Here is a 19,512-nt window from a genome sequence, read left to right as displayed (position 1 = left end):
TTTGAGGTGCAACCCTCTCTCCGCCTCTTCAACCTGATGTCAAGGTTGTCATTGTTTATTCTGGAATCTATTCCCTGCTGCAAGGCAGACTCTTTACAGTTCATTCTGAGACACAAGGTACCTGTGGCAATTTTTAACAGTCTCCAGTCATCTGCTCCCCTTTGAGAGCCATATGAAGGTAGGTAATATTGTAGATAGTGAGATGGTTCTTTAAAAATTACACCAGGATCTTAGTTAAGTCAAATCAAAGCAGGACTTTCACAGTGAATGGTAGGGCAATGGGAGTGTTGTCGAGGAGTATGAGGCCGAGTGGTGGCGCCATCTAGTGTGACAGCCTCGTCAGCGCCTGTTCATCCTTTCATCCATTTTCTTATTTTTAGTCTGTTTATAAGTTTTGTTTTGGAGGTCTTTTAGTATTTTTTATGTGAGGGGTGGGGGGGGAGGGGGAGAGGGGGAAAGGGGGAAACTGTTTTCCTCAGTCACTACCTGGTCGAGGATGCATCTTTCCTCCGAGCCGTATCTTCGCACCCTCTGACTTTAACATCGTGGAGCCTGGGATCTTTCGCCGAGGTCGCCAGCATTGGAGCTCCACCCAGCTCGGCCTGTGGATTTCGGGAGCAGCGGTCTCCGGTAGGAAGCGGCTGATTTGGAAACTCCAAACCACTGAGTGTGTTCTTCCATTCCAATGCTGGAACTCCATCATCCCGGCAAGAGGGCCTGAAACATCAGGCCACCGTTGCGGTGACAGTGGAGGCCACGATAGGCCCCGACCACGGGTGAACGGAAGGAAGTTGAAGATGGCTGGACTTTGTTGCCTTCTCTCACAGTGGGAAATGTTGATTCCGCTGTGGGGGGATGTTTTTATGTTCTATGTTAAGTGTTGTGATGATATAGTGTTGTGTTTATCTTATTTGTGTGCTGCATGGTAACTCAAATTTCACTACACCAATTGGTGTATGTGACAATAAATGTCTTTGTCCTTTGACATTGCTCCATGAAAGTGGCATCGCAGGTAGACAGAGTGGTAAAGAAAGCTTTACGTACATTGGCCTTCATAATAGCTTGGATGGGGATTTTAATCGGCATGAACAAGTTGGGCTGAAGCGCCTAATTCCGTGCTGTATGACTATGATTCTAAAGTTACAGAGACTCCTAAGAGTTAAAGATGTGCAAGGTTGTTGGCATTCGGAGATCATTATTTATACAAAACTGTAATGTTTTATTCTTAATGCTTTAATGGTTTATGTTTTATTCTAAATTGTTTACTGTATGTCGTTTTGTTACTTGTGAGCGGAGCACCAAGGCAAATTCCTTGTAATTGTACATACTTGGCCAATCAACTTATTCATTAATTCATTTATCCTTCTGGACACTGAGTACAGAAATATGGATATGATGTTACAGTTATACCAGACATTGGTGAGGCCAAATTTGGAGAATTGTGTTCAATTTTGGACACCCTGCTCTAGGAAGAATGTCATTAATCTGGAAAGAGCACAGAGAAGAGTTACAAGGATGTTGTCAGGACATGAGGGCCTGACATATAAGGAGTGATTGGGCAAGCTAGGTCTTTATTCCTTGGAATGCAGGAGGCTAAGGGGTGATCTTATAGAGGTGTATAAAATCAAGGGTGAATGCACATACTTTTGCCAAGGATGGAATTCAAGAACCAGAGGACATAGGTTTAAGGTGAGTGGGGCAATTTTTTCACTCGCAGTGTGGTAGGTTTATGGAATGAGCTGCCAGAGAAGGCATTTGAGGTGTACAGCATTTAAAAGACAGTTATACAAGTACTTGGATTAGAAAGGTTTAAAGGGATATGGGCCTAATGTGGGCAAATAGGACTAGCTTAGATGGGGATTTTAATTGGCATGAACTAGTTGTGCTGAAGTTCCTGTTCCCATTCTGTACGACTGCATGATTCAAAAGTTACTGAGACACCTAAGAGTTAAAGATGTACAAGGTTGTTGGCATTCAGAGATCATAATAGTCCAGATATTTTGTATATATTATATTGTATAATCCTCAGTATTTTCTTGTGATGTCTTATGTTACATTATTTGTGGAACTTTTAATTATGTTATTTTGTTTATAGCATTTGCGCTTAAAGATATTCTAGTTTGTGCTGCCCAGTCGGCCTTGACTAGTATTACTTCACTCAGAAGAATTCTGGCCAACTAAAGATAACTGAGACAGCTACTTATATCTCCTTCAATTAATTTTATTCTTCTCTGTGTTGTGTAATTCATAGAAGTTCCTTCATGAAGATTGCAATGGGGTGTATGGGATTTTGGGTACAGTTATATAGTGAATAAAATCTCCCATGCAGTGATGACATTTATCTGATCCAAAGGGATTGAAATATTACCACAATGTGGGATTACTGCTAACAATAAAGTTAATCTTTTCCTTACATTTAGAAATGCTTGCTCTCATGCCAGATGCTGGTCAGAATTTAAGTGTGCTGAAAAGCCCTTTGAGATTTGAGCATTGATTTTTACAGTGGATCTGATGTTTCTCGTGTACTCCACATGATAATATTGTCTCAAGGGTAACTTGTCTCCTGTTTGTCCTGCTGATTATCAGCCTTGCAAGAATCTCATTCTTTTATGTGACTTTTGGCTTCCATCAAAATGTCACGCAGCACAAGGTCAAACCTAACATTCAAGGTGTAGGGTTGTGTATTTTGCTTTCTTGCATTCGGTTAGCCTTGCTTGGTGATTCAAGTGGGATGTTTGCCTTATATAATTGAAGGGTAGTGCTCTGGAGGGAGGGGATGGCTGCAGGAATGGTGGGGTTCCTGTTATAAATTAGTAGCATGTTCTAGCACACAAAACTAATTTAAAAACTGCAGTGAAAAATAAATAAGTGATCAATGTTATGCTCCAAAATCAAGAAGAGAACATTAATGGACTGATAAGTAATATTACATGCACTATTCCAAAAATACTTATTAACTCTGAGCAATCATGTGAACTGCAATGATATGCTGTAAGAATTAATGACATTTGTGGAAATAAAGAAAAAACAGATGCTGGAAATGTGAAATAAAAGCCAAAAAAAATGCTGGAAATACTCAGTAAGTTAGACATCATCTGTGGAAAGAGATAACATTTTGGTTTGAACTGTTAAATAAAGTAAAAGCTTCAAAAGCTGAATCATGAGAAAAAAAATCCATGTACAATGCATTTAGTTGTTTTTCAATGAGTACATGCAGACTATGAAAGTAGCTTTCTATATGGAGCTTACCCATTTCTGAAATTATTTGATAATAATATTTTAAAAAGTAGGATCTAAAGAAAGCTAAACAGCTTTTTGAAGATTTTGGTTAATCTACTAACCTACAAATGTTCAATATTATTTGATGTCTATTCATAATGAATAGAAAAATATGTGAAATAACTTACCTTCTCAAGCCAAGTCCATAAAAGATACATACATCTCCAGGATCTTAGAACATGACTTCCAAATCATGGATGTGATTAATTAAATATTTTCACCCATTAACATAACATTTCTGTCCTTAGATATATTTTTATGCACCTCACACAGTTTAAGTATTTTAGATATGAAAATAAAGGGTTGAATTTAATTTCATGACTGTCCTGTCATGACCAAAATTATATTCATGTTGATGCTGATATTTCTTTGAGAAGGATCAGAAAGATCAACAGCATAGTTTTCACCATGCTATTTGTTGATCCTGTGTTAGTTCTGTCAAGCTGGGCTTTACAAATGAGTTGTTGTTTTGCCAGACAAATACTGATGTTAAGGCTGAGAATTTTGATAGGTTCAGAAAAGAGGTTAACAACGGCCTTTCAAGTTAACGGCTCTGAGTATGTGCTTTGAGTTTTGTAGCATCAGTTCAGGATTGTACTTGCTCTTGACAATGTTGCGAATACAAAATAACTATTACATTTAATTCTGGTATTTTATTTTATTGTTCACATAGATTCATAGAGTGATAGTGTGGAAACAGGCCCTTCAGCCCAACTTGCCCACACCAACCAACATGTTTAAATTATAATGTTTTATTTTTGATTGTTTACTGTATATTGTGTTGTTACTTGTGAGCAAAGCATCAAGGCAAATTCCTTGTATTCAATTCAATTTGTCCACCACATCAACAATATTTTTTTAACCTTTGAGTGTTTCATTAAATGTATTGTGTGTAAGGTGCAGAAAATACCCCTTGAATTATGATATTTTGTAATCGAGCCATTATGTGACAAACACCCATCAGTCTTATATTAGGTTAAGTCTCCGTTTATCTGCAGTCTGAATGAATGTTTTGAGAGTAATTTGTGCTGATATTGATATTGTAAAAATAAGTAATATAATTTGCAAGCTATTTGTTTCTGAATTGCTATGCAAAAAATCCCATTGTACATTTTTTTTCATATTTCAATTTATTATAAATCAAAGGGGGCAGATTCTGCAACGCGCTACTGTATTTGCCGAGTTAGAATGTGGGCAGAATACCAGAGTCTGTAAATGATCACTAAACCAAGGACCTTCCAAAAACATGCTGGTCAATCCATAAGTCCTCATTGTTGAGAATCCATGTCCATAGTTGGAAAATAATGGTGTTGGGTAGTGAGGTTGGTCTGTAGCAAAATTGCAAGTGGTAGGAGGCAAATGAAAAAGGTGGTATTGTGTTTGAGGCAGAGAGTACTAAAAATATTTACTACAAGGCATGGTATAAATGTCATATCTTCTGAGATAGTGTTTCCAATTTTGGGTAAATAAGCATAAACCACCCCACTCGTTGATTTTCAACTCACGTGAAACCTTAAACATAAGTCTGTGCAATAGATGTTTACTCGGGTAAATATTTTCATGGCCAAATCATCTTTACAATTATATTTTTTCTCTATGGACTAATTTATCTAAACAATATAACACAAAAACATTTAATCATTTCTGAACTGCATTATTTGATTGTTATAAACAAAAATAGGCACAAAGTAATATTCGCTTAAGATGCACTGCAAAAACATTCTATTTTTTGTACAATTTTTTGACAGCATTCTTGACAATTTGGGGCTACCTTATTGATCCTTGTCTTGTTGAATCCTTAAGGATGGTATGGGTGGAATATTATTTTGCAGCTATATGCTATGATGAATTCCAGCTGGAACATCATCTGCTCCTATATAGTGCAGTAAATATAGGTTGAGGTAATAGTTTCTGCAATGTTACCATTTAATCGTAAATCTATCTGTTAAAAATCTTAGCTGAGTTTTTCAATTACATTCTGATTTTTATGGATTATACAAAGACCATTATAGTTTTGTTACATGGCCTGTGCTGTAAATCATTTACAAAGCATGCCTAACACAATACAACATATATCGTCTCAGTAAATAGGTTAGCAACAAAAAAATGTACATACAATTATCCTCTTGTGGTAAGAAAAAAAACATGCGTTAAAACAATATTTTTTATTTTTTTCACCCTGTCTGTTCAGTTCACCTTGGCATCTACACACTGCACTATATGTCAATGTCAAGTTTAAACATATAGGAAGAGAGTTTTACACTTGGGAGTCATGGGCATTAACACAAGCGTTGGATTAAAGAGCAGTGATGTAGCTAGTATGGCATGATTTTTTTAATCTCATTGGTGCAAAAGCACAAATAGGAATTTAGGTTTTGACATAACTTGTATCATGAATGCCAGGCAGCAATCATCCTCAACGCTAGATCGATATGGCAGTTTTACTTCATTCTTAACAAACCTCAGTGTCGATGTCCATGAGAATTATAATACAACACAATAATTAGACGCATCTGCATTGTATAAACAAAAAAGAACCAGTGAAGGAAGCATAAAGGCTTGGATCCCACCACTAATCACATCTTCCCATCTCCACCCCATTTCGCCTCCCTCCATGACTCCTTGGTCACTCATCCCTTCTTACCCAAACCACAGCATCCCCAGGTACTTTCCCCTGCAACCGCAGGAGATGCAACACCTGTCCTTGTACCTCCACCCTTGACTCCATTCAGGGACCCTGACCGTCCTTTCAGGTGAAACAAAGGTTCACATGTACCTCCTCTAACCACATCCTCTGTATCCAATGTTCCTGTTGTGGGCTCCTGTACATTGGCAAGAACAAATGTAGACTCGGTGACTGGCTCACTGAACACTTAAGGGCCTGTCCCACTTACGTGTCCTTCGCACGCAAATTACGCGACCTCGTGGTCGCGTTGAGCCGCGATGGTCCCGCGAAGGTCTGGCACGATTACATGCATACGCACAGCCGTCTGGACCGCGTGACGTCATTTGAAGATGGACACAAAGCTGGAGTAACTCAGCGGGACCAGCAGCATCTCTGGAGAAAAGCAATTGGTGATGTTTCGTGTCGAGATTCTTCTTCAGTCTGAAAAGAAGTGTCTTGACCCGAAATGTCACCCATTGCTTCTCTCCAGAGATGCTGCCAGTCCCGCTGAGTTACTCCTGCATTTTGTGTCTATGTCCAATTTTCTTGGCCCCGCTCAGGGAGTAGAAGTTGGGGCGGATCCGGACCACAACGGCTGTGAGCCCCAGGCCGAGCTCGGCGATTGTTTGCCTGCTTCTGCTGCTGTTGAAGGTGAGACGTTGCATTATGCCAGGCTCTTGGGCCCGTCCCACTTTGGATGTCAGTTCCACGACAAGCCGTTGGCGCGCGAAGATTTTGTTCACTACAAAAATTTTGGAGCCCCAATGCGATGTCGTGCACAACTACATACCCCTCCGCATTTCTAAATGGGACCAGCCCCGAGCGACCATACGATGCCCGTGCGCCTCAACACGACCACGAGGTCGCGTAATTTGCATGCCAAGGACACGTAAGTGGGACAGGCCCTTTATGCTCAGTCTGCCAACGCCTATGGGAGCTCTCAGTTGCCAATGATTTTAACTACTCTTCCCATTCCCACACTAACCTTTCTGTCCTGGGCCTATCGGGGTGGTGGAGGCAGGTTCTCTGGATGCTTTCAAGAGAGAGCTAGATAGAGCTCTTAAAAATAGCAGAGTCAGGGGATAGGGGGAGAAGGCAGGAATGGGGTACTGATTGGGGATGATCAGCCATGATCACATTGAATGACGGTGCTGGCTCGATGGGCCAAATGGCCTACTCCTGCACCTACTGTTTTCTGTGATTGGGCGATAGGGTTGCCGCCCACTATACTTTCCCGCTGTTGGTTTCCCGCCACTGTATATCTGTATAAATGGATGATCAGTTCGTTGGCGCGTGTCGTCTTTCTTTTCTGTTCTGTTTGCGCGAGGCTGCTGAGGGCTTGAGTGAGTGGATCAGTAATTGGCCTTGCAGTGAATTAAGGGTTTGGACTACAGTACTCGAATCATTGATTTAATAATCCTGGCAGGGGGGGGAAAAGAACCGGAATCAACGTTTGCGGGCTCGTCCGGGATCTCAATGGATTACCAACACGAGCTTTTGGTCGAGGAGCTGAATCATCTCCGATCACGGAAGAATGAATTGGGCCGCCGATGTAAGTAATTTTTCTACATCGGTTATCCCCGGTCCGCTAATCTGACGACAACTTGGTCATTCGCTGAAAATCGATGAGATCAAGGACAGTCTGGTGAGTACTAGTAGTAGGGTATTTGGTCAAAAACATAGGGTTACTGAGGATTGTTATTGGGCCAGTAACAAAGGGTTACTGAGCATTGGTATTTGGTCAGCATCTGTCTGATGGTCAGAACCATTCGATTGGTTACTGAAGGTCAGGACCATTGACCTGGTTGGGATAAAGTATTGGCAACCTACCTTAAAGACTAATACTGAGGAGGTCAGTACTAAGCGGGTCAGTACTGAGGGTAAGTACTGAGGTGAAAATGGCAAATTACTTCAAAGATCAATGCTGAGGTGGGTCAGTATTAAGCAGGTCAGTACTAGGGGATCAGTACTAAGGTAAAATTGTCATCTTACTGTAAAAATTATTTCTGTGGGAGAACGTAATAACATTGGTAAGATGCGTCTGTGATATTCCAGGACTATAACAAGAGGAGTCGAATATAGGAACAAAGAGGTTCTTCTGCAGTTGTACAGATCCCTAGTGAGACCACACCTGGAGTATTGTGTGCAGTTGTGGTCCCTTAATTTGAGGAAGGACATTCTTGCTATTGAGGGAGTGCAGCGTAGGTTTACAAGGTTAATTCCCGGGATGGCGGGATTGTCTTATGCTGAGAGAATGGAGCCGCTGGGCTTGTACACTCTGGAGTTTAGAAGGATGAGAGGATATCTCATTGAAACATAAAAGATTGTTAAGGGTTTGGACACGCTAGAGGCAGGAAACATGTTCCAGATGTTGGCGTAGTCCAGAACCAGGGACCACAGTTTAAGAATAAGGAGTAAGCCATTTAGAACGGAGACGAGGAGACACGTTTTCTCACAGAGAGTTGTGAGTCTGGGGAATTCTCTGCCTCAGAGGATGGTGGAGGCAGGCTCTCTGGATGCTTTCAAGAGAGAGCTAGATAGGGCTATGAAAAATTGCGGAGTCAGGGGATATGAGGAGAAGGCAGGAATGGGGTACTGATTGTGGATGATCACATTAAATGGTGTTGCTGGCTCGAAGGGCCGAATGGCCTACTCCTGCACCTATTGTCTATTGTCTATTGACTGTGCAATCCAAAATTTTCTGCTCTAAATTTCGCTAAATTTAAAGTGTTCATATGGAATGCTTTTGCTTAAGTTAGTGTGATTTTCTCATATCATAGTTGCTTATGCTCTTGCTTAAGTTTGTGTGATTTTGCACGTATTATTATTACTTGCTCCCTTAAGGAGGTAATATCACTTTAATATGCTGTGTGAATTGTGTGTGTGGGCCCCGATTATCTTGTTGCATGGAGATAATTGTGTGTGGAAAGACTTGATGTGTGCCAAAACAAAATTCCGTTATAAAATATATTGCCCATACTATGGGCCAAACATCGGTAGATATAGGAAATCACCGTGCTGACCACGAAGCAAAAGAAATGTCCCGGTGACGCAGGGTAGTTGGACCTAAAATGATGAGGAAGACTAAAAATATAGATAAAGGCAAATCTCCCTGGGAAAAACCAATGCCAACCATCCAATATGTCGTTAGATTACAGGATGATGCTCCTGGCCAAGATATAGAAATGTGGAAGCAACTCGGTTGTAGAGTTGATTGTATGTCAGGATTGTGGGTTACCTCGGCAAGACAAACATGTATGTCAGATGAACTCACATTGTGGGTTATTGATTGTATACACTTTGCAACTCACTGTGGTGCCAAAGCAACCGGTGATTCACTTCTAGCTACATGGTGACATCCAAAGTTGTAGACTCTGGCTCAGGGGATTAGTAATCATTGTCTGATCTGTCAGCAACATAACCTCGGGAATGGTATACCTTGTGAAAATGGGAAAACACCCTTACCCATGGGTCCCTTTGAGACCCTCCAGATGGACTACATTGAGTTGGAAAGATGTCAATGGTATAAATATGTATTAGTTATTGTTGATGTTTTCAGTAAATGGATCGGTCCACCCTCCGCAGACAACAAAGCCTCTACAGTTGTTAAGATACTTATGAAAGAAATGATTCCTAGGTATGGGATCCCAACTCGGCTGAGTTTGGACAATGGCCCTCATTTTGTGGGACAGGTAAATAAGGAATTTTGAACTCAAATGGGTATCCAACAGCAGTTACATTGTGCTGATCGGCCACAGGCTGCTGGACTTGTTGAACGAGCCAATCAAACACTAAAAAACAAACTCACCAAATTACTGGCTTAAACAGGGGCTAGCTGGTTTAAACTACTCCCTGTGCCACTGTTCCAGATGCGCAATACCCCAGCAGGGAAGGCACGATTGTGCCCAGCAGAGATTATATATGGCCGTCCACTCAGAACCATGTGGAACCAGAATACCCCAAAGGCCGTTCACTTTCACCACATGACAATGGAAATGACTAACTATATTTCATCACTAACCAGGGCATTGAGAGACTTACATTCCAGGGTACGAGCTGCATACATTGAACTCCCACCTCTAACCACTCCGTCTAAAATTGAACCTGGTGATTATATAATGGTCAAAAATTGGATAAGAAAGGGACTGGATGCTCGGTGGGAAGGACCTTATCAGGTCCTCCTCACAACCCCAACTGCTGCCAAGGTGGAAAGAAGAAATGTGTGGATTCACCTTCACCATTGTAAGATTGTCAGTATTGCGCCTCAAACCTAAACTGCTAACCTCTTCTTTTCTTTGAGAAATCTCTTCCCAGAATAGATAAGTTGAGTCACCATGGACACACTGCTGCTGCTCATCTACCTTGGGATACTGGTAACCATTGGAGTCATGAAGAATAGAGTATGCTGACGGAAGGACCGCTAGGGAATCCAACACCCATGTGAAGGAGACGCACTGCAATATGATGACAACAGCGAGGGATAATTCGGGAAATGGAAACTTACTCGACTGGTCGGATGTCTTGGGCTCCAGGCATAACCTCACCAATCATCATTGTTGATCATAATTATGGACTGCTGAATTATGGACTGTGGTCATATCACCATACTTGTGTGAAGATCATGTAATTATGTATGCCAAAAGGAGGGAGCAAAAGTCCCTATGCCAAGTAAATCCTTTAAGCATGAGGGTCAATGTACTTCTCTCAGGAGATTAGACTAGGGAGAACATGAAGAGTTATCATGGAATGATAAAAGAGGGAATGTGAATATGCAGGAATGGGGGTGCTTTGGGAATGGAAGGTAACTGTTGAGACTTGACTTCACTGGTGGTGACATCACGGGCTGGAGACCTAATTCGTGAAAATCATGTGACCCATTTGTCGCCACCAAGTCTGGACCCCTGAAGAAGTTTCTACTTTCTTACTAAACTAAAGGGTTGCCTCCCACTGTATTTCCCCGCCGCTATCTGTGATTGGGCAAAAGGGTTGCCTCCCACTGTATATCTGCATAAATCGGTGATCGGTTTGTTGGCGCGTGTCGTCTTTCTTTTCTGTTCTGTCTGCGCGAGGCTGCTAAGGGCTCGAGTGAGTGGATCAGAAATCGGCCCCACGGTGAATATAGGGTTCGAATCAGTGTTTTCCTGGCCCAGACTGGGGGGTAAAAGAACCGGAATCAACAAGTGAATATTATTTGGAAGAGCCAGGTGTTTTTTTTAAACTGAAGTTTTAAGATTTGAGCATTCATTCCCGAATGTTGCATTTGGCTTATTGAGCGTAATTCAAAATGTAACACAATTTTTTTCTAGATGTGTGGTGCTAGTTGTATGGAAATAATGTTTTCCCACAGAGAAACATGATTAACCATTTCTAATTGGACTTGCACAACTCCATGATTTTACTGACCATTTACTATCACAGATAGACACAAAATGCTGTAGTAACTCAGCGGGACAGGCAGTGATATAGGAGAGAAGGAATGGGTGACGTTTCAGGTCGAAATCCTTCTTCAGTCTGAAGAAAGGTCTCGACCCGAAATATCAGTCTGAAGAAGGGTCTTGACTCGAAACGTCACCCATTTCTTCTCTCCAGAGATGCTGCCTGTCCCGATGTGTTACTCCAGCATTTTGCGTCTATCTTTGATTTAAACCAGCATCTGCAGTTCTTTCCAACACATTTATTATCACAGTTTGTATTTGCATACATGTCCATATCAGTCTTGTCCCTATCAGGCATGTGTTGAATTAAATAATATTGTACAAAACGTATATATTGTGTCTTGAATAAAGTAAGTCCACATTTTTCTGAAACACATCTGCCCTGGGATACTGATAACTATTCATCAGCCCAGGGCTTCTACTAAAGTCCAACCTCCCCTCACTGCCTCCTGATTTGTCCCTTTTGTCACTGGGTCCAGTTCTCAACCGTTTAACTCTGAGTGGTGTCTTGGGCTTTGAGAAATCCTGCATTTTCATGGCCTACATGTTTAAAGTAGGTATTGACAAGCTATGCAGAAACAGATTTACATGCCTTTACAGATACCCATTCTTTTCAAGATCAATTACGGATGGATAGACAGATGGCTGGATCGAAGAAACGGAGCACTTCACACTTCAGACTTGTCAAAATTCAATTCAATCTGTCAATCCTTGGCCCACCTTCCCAGTTCATCTAAATCCAGTTGTAATTTTAGATAATCTTCATTGTCTGCCGCACTACTTATATTGATGACCTTTACAAACCATGTCAGCTAAATTCTGCTTCAAATCATTAATATAAATGATGATCAAAAATGGACCAGGCACCAATACCTGCAGTACATCACTGGTCGCAGGTCTCCGATCTGAAACCAGTTCCACCCTCAGGCTCCTACTACCTTGTATCCAATTGGCTAGCTCACCCATGATACCATGTGATCGAACATTCTAGCCCAACATGCACGACCTTGTCAAAGGCCTTGCTTAAGCCATTGTAAAGGTGGAAAGGCTTTGGAGTCCAGAAGTTACTTGCCCCAATTTACCCAGCCAGGCCTGACTTTTCTTATAGTCACAAATGTTTTTAGTCTGGTACAGTTGGTCTCTGGTGACCTTTTCCATCCCCCTTTCCTTAAATATTGAGGAACATTCAGTAATATGAGTGCCATTTATTGTCAAAGACAGATGGCATTCACTCATCTGAGAGAAAGTCATTGGCATTTGAGAGGCACACCACTAATTAGCTCACTATTACCAACATCTTCTGGCATGCAAGTGTGGACAGTTTCTGGTACTGAAGAGTTTTGTATGGAATCAAACATTGTTTAGGCTGTTCCTGAGTCTGGTGGTATGTGCTTTCAAGCTTTTGCATATTCTGCCCAATGGTAGTTGAGAGAAGAGGTAATGATTCGGTTGGAAAAGACCTTTGACTATATTGATTCCCCTTGATGTTCACTGGGCTCAGTTTTACTTGGGCTCTTTAAAGCTACATAGTACAGTTTAGTTTATTGTCACGTATCGAGGTACAGTGAAAAGCTCTTTGTTGCGTGCTATCCAGTCAACAGAAAGACAATCCATAATTACAATTGGACCATTTACAGTGTATAGATACCTTGCTAAGGGAAGAAGGGTGTCGACCCGAAATATCACCCATTCCTTTTCTCCGGAGATGTTGCCTGTCCTGCTGAGTTACACCAGCTTTTTGTGTCTATCTTTGGTTTAAAACAGCATCTGCAGAATAATGTTAAGTTCAAGTTAAAGTCAGCAAAATCCGATCAAGGATAGTCCGAGGGTCACCAATGAGGTAGATATTCCACTTAAATGCTGTGTTGATGTCAAAAGCACCCCACCTCTTCGCTGGAATTTATCTATTTGGGCCATGTTTGGACTAAGGCAGGGTTGAGTGGACTTGTGCATAAGTTATGAAACCAATTGTCAAAAACACCTTCCACTACTTTGCTAATGATTGAGAACATACTAATTGTGCAGTGCTAAGCTGTATAGATTGGTCGTGCTTTTTGCAAATAATATGCTTGAAGGGTTCTTTGAAGGGTAAAAGTCTTGTAGTCCCGCATGGCATGTGCTAATAGCAAGAAAGTTGATGATATGCTAATTAAAAACATCTTTGACTCAATTGCATGATTAAACAGATCATCAGATTTAACTCCTGTAGTTTTAATAAAAATAATTTCAATTTTCTGTTGTCCAACAATGGTATTGATAATGATACTATTATAAGATTTTATACAAATAATTATTTTGCTGATAACATAATGATGTCAAATTAAAATCATCAAGTTGTGATCATTTTCCAATGTTCAATAGATTCAGGATCAGTTCCTGTGGATTGGAGGATAGCTAATGTTATCCTACTTTTCAAGAAAGGAGCGAGAGAGAAAACGGGGAATTACAGACCAGTTAGCCTGACTTTGGTGGTGGGAAAGACGCTGGAGTCAATTATTAAAGAGGTAATAATGGGCATTTGGATAGCAGTAAAATGATTAGTCCAAGTCAACATGGATTTATGAAAGGGAAATCATGCTCGACTAATCTTCCGGAATTTTTTGAGGATGTGACAAGTAAAATGGATGAAGGGGTGCCAGTGGGTGTAGTGTATCTAGACTTTCAGAAAGCCTTTGATAAGATCCCGCACGGGAGACTGGTGACTAAAATTAGAGCACATGGTATTGGGGGTAGGGTGTTGACATGGATAGAAAATTGGTTGGCAGACCGGAAGCAAAAAGTATGAGTGAACGGGTCCTTTTCAGAATGGCAGGCAGTGGCGAGTGGAGTGCCGCAAAGCTCGGTGTTGGGGCCGCAACTGTTTACCATATATATTAATGATTTGGAAGAGGGAATTAGGAGCAACACTAGCAGGTTTGTGGATGACACAAAGCTGGGTGGCAGTGTGAGCTGTGAAGAGGATGTTAGGAGGTTGCAGGGTGACCTGGACAGGTTGAGTGAATGGGCAGATGCGTGGCAGATGCAGTATAATATAGATAAATGTGAGGTTATCCACTTTGGTGGCAAAAATAAGGGGGCGGATTATTATCTCAATGGGGTTAGGTTAGGTAAAGGGGAGGTGCAGTGAGCCCTGGGCGTCATTGTACACCGGTCACTAAAAGTTGGCGTGCAGGTACAGCAGGCAGTGAAGAAAGCTAATGTAATGTTGGCCTTCATAACAAGAGGATTTCAGTATAGGAGTAAAGAGGTTCTTCTGCAGTTGTATTGGACTCTGGTGAGACCACATCTAGAGTATTGTGTACAGTTTTGGTCTCCTAATTTGAGGAAAGACATCCTTGTGATTGAGGCAGTGCAGCGTAGGTCCATGAGATTGATCCCTGGGATGGCGGGACTGTCGTATGAGGAAAGATTGAAAAGACTAGGCTTGTATTCACTGGAGTTTAGAAGGATGAGGGGAATCTTATAGAACATATAAAATTATAAAAGGACTGGACAATCTAGATGCAGGAAAAATGTTCCTAATGTTGGGCGAGTCCAGAACCAGGGGGCCACAGTCTTAGAATAAAGGGGAGGTCATTTAAGACTGAGGTGAGAAAAACTTTTTCACCCAGAGAGTTGTGAATTTATGGAATTCCCTGCCACAGAGGGCAGTGGAGGCCAAGTCACTGGATGGATTTAAGAGAGAGTTAGACAGAGCTCTAGGGGCTAGTGAAGTCAAGGGATATGGGGAGAAGGCAGGCATGGGTTATTGATAGGGGACGATCAGCCATGATCACAATGAATGGCGCTGCTGGCTCGAAGGGCTGAATGGCCTCCTCCTGCACCTATTTTCTGTGTGTCTATGTCTATGTTTCTATGTAAGTCATCGTTCATCTAATTCTGTGCAGTAAGATTCTGAGAAATATTGAATGTTTTGAAGTTGACTCTCCTTATTAGAACAAGTTTCTCCAATATTGGAACAATTATTAAATAATAATTTGGGTTGGTGAGCACTGAAACAAAATAGATAAAAATGTTTTCTAGATTGTTTTAATGCATTGTCTAACTCATGTTTTGCCCAAACTGAGTGGAAGCATCTCATTTCAACTTGTACTCATCCCACCGAGAAACATTACCTCCAGATTCAAGAACAGCTTCTTCCCATCAACCATCAAGCTCTTGAACCACCCTGCTGCACAATCCTGAACACAATCCTACCTCAGCACCAAACCATTATGGATTATGTTTAGGGTTGCATTATTACAATCTAGTTTACCTAATATAACCGATAATTATTTTATATTCATATGTTAAGTCGATGCATTTAACGTGTCAGTAAAGTGGCAGCAAGTAAGAATTTCATTGTTCTAGTTTGGAACATGTAACAATGAAACACACCTTAACTTTTGACTTAAGTGTAGTTTTTGACACTGCTTTCTTTCACTAATGCTCTAAACTGGGACCCTATTTACTCTCACAGGTGAATGTATAAAATCCATTACCATTCTATTGGACAATATTATTGGCATTCTGCTCTGTGCAATGGCTAGTATTTAACCATCAATATTTATTTTGAAAAGTGGTCATCTAGTCATTAGTTTTTCAATGTGAGAAATCGTCATGCTGGCAGATTGTCTATGCTTGTAGCAGGCTCACAAGCTACAAAACAACTTGGGAATTTATTTTCTTATAAAAGGCACAATTTGTTTTTCTTTATTCTTTCCCAAGACCAGTTTGTAAGAACCTTTGAATGTTTCTTTTCAATAGCATTCATAATATTTAATTTCAAGGTTATCACTTTGCTCCAATTGTCCTATTTTTGAAGGTGCATTTTTGCTTCAAATTCAAACCTAAACCCAATATTGTGGATGTAAATGGTCACAATTGAATAAATTGCAGCCAACTTATGTATAATATTTTTTTAATAATATGGCAGAATTAGAATGGTTCATTTAATTTTGACTCGGCCTTGATGTATGTATCATAGAATACCTGTGAAAATGCGTAATACAGGCTAATGCTATACATAAGCCAATTATTTGTTTGCATTCAGGAGCTAATGTAGATAATTTAACCCCGTGAAAAGCAGCTCAGCATTCTAAATTAAAGATGATTCATGAAAATTATGTATTTCGATTTATATTACATTTGGACACCTACATGGGCAGGAAAGGTTTAAAGGGCTGTGTGCTTCCGTGACTCAATGAAAGCTGGGAAATTTTGTTGAGTTCACTAACTCCAAGCTAGCTCAGAATATGAACAGCAAATCTAAAGCATTTCTCTGTGGCAAGTTGGTTACACATTTATCGATATATAATGCCCTGCAGTTGGATTTAGCTCATTGCTAAATGATGTTAAAAATCAAAAGCCCAGACAAGCCTGTAGGTCTGTTAATATACAGTTCAGTGATTTTCGATCTAAAAAGTGGAAGCTAAAAGCTTTCAACACTTAATTTTTCATTATTCTTATTGAATCTGTTATTGTTGCTGGTTGTGTTATTTTCCTGGAAGGAAATCAGATTTCTTACAGAATTGAATCGTTATCATTCTATCACAAAATATGTATTAAAGGAAGAATTATCCTTTCCAGTTGATTGATGTTTAAGTATTTTTTTGAGACAGATCTCTTTTATCGGTGACATGGGAAGGGACCGGTGAAAGACAGACAGCGCTTAGTGACTCACAATGAACCAAACACAGTGGAAGATAAACAGTTTTAGAGATAAAACCTTCATTGTTGTGATAAATTAGTAAGCTCTTTTAAAAAATGTGGGTATGATAAACATATGGAAATAATGAAATATTTTTAAAACAGTGAAAATCTCATAGGTAACAGCAAGGTGTCCAAATAGTTATTGCGGCAGTGCCTTGAGGCGAAGATGGCATGGTTCCACTCAAGTTCTGCATGTCCTGAAATTTATAATGAGTTTTCAGTGAGATTTGAAGACTCCACCGCAGAAAGGACAGGCAGAGCTTGATGAGAAATGGTAGCGGAAACAATGGTGATTAAGTTCCTGTTCGCTCCTTCAGCTACTTATGCTTGGCCTCCATGTGCTCCTGTCGGAGAGATCAATCAATCAATCAATCAATCAATCAACCTTTATTGTCATCTTGCAAGCAACAGTTGTACAGTGCAAAATGAAAAGACGTTTCCCAGGGAATACCGGAGCATCGCACATGAAATTTAAAACATTTCACAGATAATAACACTAAAAACAATCCAGTCCCTGATGGAACAGTATAAATAGTTAAAAGCAGGTAAAACACAACGTTAAAATACAATAAACCAATCATAAAAATGTCCGGGGCAGCTGATTTGAGTGGCCAGTGCCAGGTATTAAAGTGGCCAGTGCCAGTTATTAAAGTGTCCGTGCCAGCCGCAGAATCAAGTGGCTGTGAGTACAGAGTGACTGTTTAGCAGCCTCACAGCCTGTGGTAGGAAGCTGTTTAGCAGTCTTGTAGTCCGGGCTTTGATGCTTCGATATCTCTTGCCTGATGGCAGGAGATCCAGGTGTATGTGGAGGGGGTGCAGTTTGTCCTTAGCAATTTTCTGAGCTTTTTTCAGACAGCGGCTCTGGAATAGTTCTTATACCGAGAGTAGGGAGACGCCAATGATCCTCTCTGCTCCCCTCACTACCCTCTGCAGAGCCTTCCTGTCCGAGCAGTTGCAGGTGGAGTACCACGTATTTATGCAGTACGTGAGTACAGACTCCACCGTACCCCTGTAGAAAGTCCTGAGGATGTTGGTGGGGAGTGGGGCCTGTTTTAGTTTCCTCAGGAAGTGCAGTCGCTGATGGGCCCGTTTGACGGTCCCAGTGGTGTTCCTGGACCAGGTGAGGCTGTCTGTAATTTGCACACCGAGGAACCTTATGCTCTCCACTCTCTCCACTGTGGTGCCACTGATGTTGAGGGGTGTATGCTTTGGCTCCGCCCTCCTGAAGTCGACAACCATCTCCTTCGTTTTGTTGACATTTAGTTCTAGATTATTTTTGCCGCACCAGTCCACTAGTTGTTTTACTTCCTCCCTGTACATTGATTCGTCTTCTCCACTGATGAGGGTGCACAGTGGCTTCTCTGCCTTCTTGGGTGGTCTTCATTTAAAGATCTGCATGAGTTGGTGAGGATTTCACATTTTCTCATGAAGAATTTAAGGAAATCATTCTACTGCCTCCACTGGTGGAAATTGCTTACCACAATCAAGCTCAGGGAGTTGCTTGCTTTGAGAGGCTAGTATGAAACAGATTTGCAATGTAGACTGCCCATCCAAATTGTTGAGCATCGACAATACACCAGTGCTGGGGATGCTGGCCTTGGACAGATGTCAAACATTGGTTCACCAACAGTGCATTTGCAAGATTTTTGGAGAGGCAGCATTGGTGATACTTCCCCAGTGTTTTGAGGTGCCTAATATAAGTTTCCCATGACTGACCAATACAGGAGAAGGGAAACCATTACTACTTGTTAAACCATGAACTAGATGCCAGTTTTAAGATCTTACACTTCATGCATTATTTTCCACTGGTGGCCAGGCAGTCTGGCATATTTCTTTGCCCTTGTCTCCTCTCACTGAAAGGTAGCTTCTGAGATATGGGTGATTATGAATTTTGATCAGGATCTCCCTATGGATACTATTGTGTATTCTATTGTGAGATTTAGGATGATGATGTATTTATGTCTCTCAGGGTAATCCCCCCCACCCCCTTCCACCATAATCTCTCCTCTACTTATTTTACCAATTATCACGTGTATGCCTTATTTCTATTGATCTCTGCCAAACTTGCTTTTACATTCACTTTACATAATTGCATACACTTGATTAAACCTCCTCAACTTTGTTCCACATAAACGGTTCCCAGCCTTGCCAACCATTCATGTTTTGTCAGATTTCCTTACAATATAGATGAAAGCTATTTGGCCCATTGAGTTTATGGTCATTTTTAGGTCAATTCTTCAATTGCATTTTCCCACATACTCACAACATAGAGCCATGCTAAATCCAGTTAACAACACATCTATACTTTCAAACCTTGAACTAACTTTGGATCCAGCAGCCACTTTCCACTGAATTCTGCATTTCCAAATGTTTTCTCTGCAATACCTCATCAAAGGTCTTGGTAAAACCAAATACAAATCCTGAAACATGTAGTCTATGTAA

General features: G+C 40.9%; 1 long non-coding RNA gene across 1 annotated transcript; it reads left to right on the top strand.

Annotated features, from left to right (window-relative positions):
- The first annotated feature begins 1,847 nt into the window (after positions 1-1,847).
- On the top strand, positions 1,848-18,121 carry LOC116979387. Its single transcript, XR_004413700.1, has 3 exons — positions 1,848-1,882; positions 15,950-15,955; positions 18,112-18,121. It is a non-coding gene; the product is annotated as an uncharacterized LOC116979387 (long non-coding RNA).
- Positions 18,122-19,512: the final 1,391 nt, after the last annotated feature.

The sequence above is a fragment of the Amblyraja radiata genome, chromosome 12, assembly GCF_010909765.2.
Source record: "Amblyraja radiata isolate CabotCenter1 chromosome 12, sAmbRad1.1.pri, whole genome shotgun sequence".
In the NCBI taxonomy this organism is placed as follows: Eukaryota; Metazoa; Chordata; class Chondrichthyes; order Rajiformes; family Rajidae; genus Amblyraja; species Amblyraja radiata.
The sequence above is the reverse complement of the archived record's forward strand: the minus strand, read 5'-3'. Positions and strand labels throughout refer to the sequence as shown.